This window comes from Hippocampus comes, unplaced genomic scaffold (assembly GCF_001891065.2).
Source record: "Hippocampus comes isolate QL1 unplaced genomic scaffold, H_comes_QL1_v1.1 scaffold387, whole genome shotgun sequence".
NCBI classification, from domain to species: domain Eukaryota; kingdom Metazoa; phylum Chordata; class Actinopteri; order Syngnathiformes; family Syngnathidae; genus Hippocampus; species Hippocampus comes.
In genome coordinates this window covers 232,514-238,504 of record NW_017806161.1, presented here as the reverse complement: position 1 = coordinate 238,504, position 5,991 = coordinate 232,514, and the positions used below count along the sequence as shown (strand labels likewise).

Sequence of the window (5,991 nt, the reverse complement as noted above, 5' to 3'; positions counted from 1 at the left end):
TGACCTCAAAACATTTACTTTGACTAAACTACATTTTTGCTTTACTGAAATGGAATTGGTGTGCTGTTCATGGTCGACATTTGTTCAGAAGCTGTTTTTCATTTTCATGTTTTATATATTTACTCAGTCAACAAAATTTCTGAATTAACCAGTACTGTAAGAAATAAGATAAGAAAACCATTATTTGTCCCACACTTTGGAAATTTGCAATCTACAGCAGCAGAATTGAAGGGGGGGGGGGAGTAGAAAAGAAAAACAAAGTATTGCATGCACAAAATAAATGTTTCAGAAAAAAAAAGAACTGTACACAAATGACTCCCAAAAGACTAGTATTCTGAATGCTTTATCCATACTGAATTCATAAAGCATCATGTGCACGTAATGTACTAGAACAGTAAATGTCTTGATGACCAAGCTGGATACAAAAAATTTCACGGTTTACTTGTGCTTCCGCAAGTGCAATAATTTGTTCTGGGGATTTTGGTATCGGTACTTTATTCTCACACTGAAAATGGATGCACTTCAGGACCACTAACACACAGTGGGAAAATCTCCAATATGTATGTTTTATTCAGTACAAATGACATATTTGGCTCAGGGCTCGTCACTGGCATTTCAAGTTCAGGGTAAAGTCATTTAAACCATGAAGCCATGTGCCATTAAACTGGACTCAAAACCCCGGCAGAGCACCAGGCGGCCACTCTTATTTAATAATTTATTTCTAATTCTGCAAATGCTTTGCACATGTTTCACATACTTCATGCTTTCCTGCTGGATGGTGCAATAGAATTGGAATGGTAATTTAAAGGGGACCTGTGATGGAAAATTGTCATGTTAATATTTGCATTCCATTTGCATCCCGCCATCCATCAATATGTTAAATTGACAACATTCGGGCTGTGGGTATTGGTGTTTGGCTCTGTCATGCGAAACGCTATTCCACAAAGTGACAAGTGAAATGTTGATAGCTTTCTCATGAAATGCTGCATTCACAAGTGTCAATGCAATTGATTCTCTATGGACACTTTGAGTGTGTATGGGAGGGATATGGTTAAATACACCAAACAGACACTTCGGCAAAGTCAGCAAGTAAGAACCATTGCATTGAGTTCTACGCACAGTTTCGCTTGCGATGTCAATGCAGTGGTAGAGCAAGAAGATTTTGTCTTTGGCAATGCGTCGATGAGCTACATACACAGCTGAACTGCAGCCTCACGAAAGCTTGCATTTTGTATCCGCATAAGAGAAATCTGCCGTTGAGCAACTTCATGCCACTGAGTATCCTCAAAGTTTGGTTGCAGAGTGAGCTGAGCTCAGCTGCCATAGGAAGTAAATAAAACACTTCAGTTTTTTAAAAAGCTCGACAAAATTTGCATTAGTCTCTAAAGTTACTGCTATAACGTTAACAGTCCTAATTATTACATGCTATAAGACATGAGGGTATTGTTAGAAATGGTGATCAAGAAAGCATAATGTTTCATTTGTGACGCTGATTTTTATTTTTTGTTGTTGTTTTTTTGGGGGGAATGCAGATGCAGTTAGAACTTTCAACTGACTTTCTGCCATCAAATTGTCCCTTCTCCAAGACACGCCTTCTGTTGCAAATTCCTGCCCAACTTGGCAGAGACCACTCTGATAATTTAGCAAACACATGCAATGAATTGTCTGGCGTTGAAGAGATAATCAGGAGCCGCAGACCTTTGGACCATAGTCTCAAGTTTGCACTGATTTATCAATCCATCCATCCATCCATTTTCCGACCTGCTTTATCCTTACAAGAGTTGCAGGGCATGCTGGAGCCTATACCAGCTGTCTTCGGACAGTTGGCGGGGGGACAGCCTGAACCAGTTCCCAATCAATCGCAGGGCACACAGAGACGAACAACCATCCGCACTCGCAATCACACCCAGGGACAATTTAGAGTGTCTCATCAATCTTCCATGCATGATTTTGGAATGTGTGTGGAAACTGGAATACCCAGAGAAAACCCACACAGGCATGGGGAGAACATTCAAACTCCACACTGGGAGGCCGGAGATGGCATCAAACCCGGTACCTCTACACCAGTGTTTTTCAACCCCTGTGCCGCAGCACACTGGTGTGCCGCGAGACATTGTCAGGCATGTCGCGGTAAAATATACTATTTGTTTGCCTGTGGGGTCTTTCGCCCAGAAAGAATTCATGTAGTACCCTCCCATACCACTAGGGAGCAGCAACAGCTAGCCAATTGCCTTGTGTTTCGACGAGACAAGCACATTTGTGACGCATGAATGCAGGACGACGGTGAAACAATAAATATGAAAGACGATAAAATTATTTTTCTTTGTGTTCATTTGATTCCAATTCAAGCTGTTATAACGTCATTCTTCAATGTTAAAAACGGTTATAGTAACAATATAACACGTTAATTGTTAAAATAAGGTAAATAAGGTTGTGTTTGGTTGTGTGGGGGGGGGGGGGCGGTGTTCACATTTTCAGCTAGTGGTGTGCCGCGAGATTTTATCAATGAAAGAAGTGTGCCTTGGCTCAAAAAAGTTTGAAAAACACTGCTCTACACTGTGAGGTCGACGCGCTAACCACTGGAACACCGGGCCGTCTGCACTGATTCAAGAAAATGAATATAATTATATATTTGGCATCTCAAAAAATGTAATAAATTGGCTGACTAATTGTGTACTGGTTCACTTGTGTGGTTTCTATGCATGCAGTGTGGATTAAGCTGCCTCTCAGTGACAGCGTCAATGTGGTTGTCTCTTATTTGACCTCTTAATGACTAGCAACCAATCCAGTTTGTAGTCAACTGGAATAAGTGGTAGATAATTTACAGTAAATGACTAACAATTCCAGCTAGCATGTGTTACAAATCACCCTGGGCTCTACATGGCATATTCTCCTGTTCGCACTGAAGTCAATTCCTAACAAGCCTTTCTTGCGCATTCAAGGCGTGGCGATTCTTGCATTGAATTTTCTGGCATTTTCTCACTATGTCTAACTTGGAAATTCTTGCGTAACCACTGAAGAGGTGTGATTCGGTCACGTCTGAGTGTGGCCCGGGTCGTGGAGTTCATGAGATGTGTGAATTCCATTGACCTCCATTTTTAATATATTTCACACTTTGATGGTGAAATTAACTTTGTGGATCCGGAAATTAATGTGACATGTACAGGCTAATTTAAAGAAGCATGTGTTTTTGCATTCACTTTTTAATTAATCCTATACACGCAATTTAATCAGAAGACGATACTCATATACTTAGAAGATGGTGTAAATTGAGAATTGGCTTGGTTGCCAAGCAACAGCCCATGTGCAGGGCGCATCATATTCCCCCAGAAATCTACAACTCACAACCCCATTACTATGATAACTGAATCGTTGGTTATCGGTGCTTGAACTCCACCTCCCATGACCCTGTAGAAATGCTCCTCACAGGTGAAAAAAAAAAATTCCCAGGGGCTCCCCACTCCACTATATTTTTTTCACAAAATGATATAATGTTGACATTCAGCCATCATTGTAATATAGAAAAGACACATCTGTATACAGCTGTTGGGCCGTTGGTGAGTGTATACGAGGAAGGTGTGATACTTTCGTTCACCATTTTGTCAGGTGCGGCAGGGGGGTTGTAGTAGAAAAGTAGACTTGCAAATTAAGATGGGCCAGTTTTTACGCCAAACACATGTGCGGCTGCATATGAAAATAAAGCCCATGGTGTAGCACGCCGCTTCACATAGTGAGATGGCACTTCATACTAGGCTTACTCTGGGCACAAAAACAGAGCCCTTGCAAAATCATTTCCATTGCAAAGATTGAGTCAACAAATCTTCCGACGGCACATCTACAGTATAGTTTTCAAAAATACATTAAATTCAGGTGGATGACTCGTTAGTCCGGCCCTCTCGTAGTGCAGAGATGCAGGGTTTGATTCCGGCTCTGGCCTTCCTGTGTGAAGTTTGCATGTTCCCCACTGTGCCTGCGTTGTCATGTCTGTCTGTTTGTTTTCTTTTCAACCCCAGCTAGAGCGAAGGGCGTTTCCCTCCAGAAGGCGCACCTTGTCCGTGTTTACCAATCAGGCCATTTATTTGGACTGCTCTATATTGTCGAATTATTGACCTTGCTTGCTGTTTATGCTCAAGTGTTGTTTCTGGACTTCTCATTCAGAGTCATTTTGCTCTCTTCGTTCCACCTGTTGTAAGCATTGGTATTATTGAGGCTTTTTGATCTTATTCTTGTTTTTTATGTAAAATGGATTCTTGTCATTTTGTTAGAATTCTCTGTGTTACTTTACCTTGGCTTTTGCAAGTGCTTTTTGTTTAAGCCTAGTTTTCCCAATTTCTGTTTGTACTTTGACGGTGAACTTTTCTGGAAAAGAAATCATTTTGTTATCGCTATTTGTCTGATTCTGGGATCTTAAAACATTATTTGGTTTTGATTTTGAACCTAATGTGTTGGTTTTCTTTGGGTACTCTGGTTCCCTCCCACCTTCCCAAAAACATGCAAGGCTTTGGTGTCGTTTTTCATTGTAACAATTAATAAATAATGATTAATAAAGGCAGCGCATTGGTCAACTAGTTAGCACATCCGCCTTATAGTGCAGAGGTGCAGGGTTCGATTCCGGCTCCAGCCTTCCTGTATGGAGTTTGCATGTTCTCCCTGTGCCTGTGTGGGTTTTCTCCGTGTACTTAAGTTTCCTCCCACATTCCAAAAATATGCATGGCAGATTAATGGAACACTCTAAATTGTTCCTAGGTATGAGTGTGAATGGTTGTTTGTCTATGTGTGCCCTGTGATTGGCTGGCAAACAGTTCAGGGTCTACTTTCTGATGACAACTGGGATCGGCACCAGAAAGCCCGTGACTCTCGTGAAGCTAGGTGGATTAGAAAATGGGTGGATGGACAGGAAAGTCTCACACTGTCATACTCTTTCAAGCAGTGGCGGGTGCTGGTCTGTCAAGGAGGGGAAGCTCAATTTTGGCCGACATCATAAAATGTGTCTGTTCTGCCCACAGTAAAAGTTACGGGCCATCTCATTAATATTCATTGTGTTTCGAATATTCATTTAGTTATCGCGGTGCATTGTGGGTAGCAGACGCCATGTTTCATCAAACGAGTCGTTACAAAAGCCTGACCGTGGTCGTTGCAACTGGTCCTCCTGAGTTATATTCTTCTTTCGTTTCACCTTCGAAAGCAATGGCTGTAAGTCTGCTCGTGTTTAGCACTATTTAGAAATGTGTTTCAGAGATCGTTTTTCTTCAATTGTTGTCATCGAAACTCGCTAGCTCAGAGTACTGCTAACGACATAGCAATGATGCTAAATAAATGCTAACAACGCAACGACGATGCTAGGTGGGTGCTAGCGAGCTAATTAGCATGCGAAAGAATCGCAAAACGCATTGTCATCGTCGTTTGTCACGTTTTGAGCTGCATTTGTGTCTTTGTTTAAACACCAGACGATTTGTATTGCATTTATGGACACAATGTTAATGCATGTTTTAAATCTGTTTCAGTTTCACTCTACCTTTCATTGAGCTGATGTCACAGTTGTTCACTGTACGCCGTCAAGAAGACCGTAATAAAGGAGCAAGACGCTCAGTCTCCTGGCTCATGAATAAATGAGTTTGGCTTGCTGTTGACCTGCGTTAACATACCCGGAGTATCCAACACGTAGCGATAACAGTACAGTGTCCGTTTGTATAAACGCGAATTCTACGCTCAGTTCCTTTTCAAGAAAATTATCTGTAACCCTGTCATACCAACAAGGCGTCTTTTCCAGGAACTTAACTAGTGTCCTACAACAACAGCAACAACAATAAAACCCACCAGTAATAAAAGATTAATTTGTCGCTTATCATTTTCAACAAAGAGAGTGTCGCTAAGATGATTAGAAGTCGTCTCCAGTTCAACTTCGAACAGAATGAGAATTGAAAGTGCTCCCACGGATGCCTACACTAAAAGATCGGTGATTGGCTCATTTCGATGTCAATCAAACTGGAA

The 5,991-nt window shown here is 41.4% G+C and overlaps 1 long non-coding RNA gene across 1 annotated transcript; it reads left to right on the top strand.

The window, feature by feature from the left end:
- The first annotated feature begins 4,982 nt into the window (after positions 1-4,982).
- Positions 4,983-5,591, top strand: LOC109531403 (uncharacterized). Its single transcript, XR_002171169.1, has 2 exons — positions 4,983-5,193; positions 5,505-5,591. It is a non-coding gene; the product is annotated as an uncharacterized LOC109531403 (long non-coding RNA).
- The last annotated feature ends 400 nt before the right edge of the window (positions 5,592-5,991 follow it).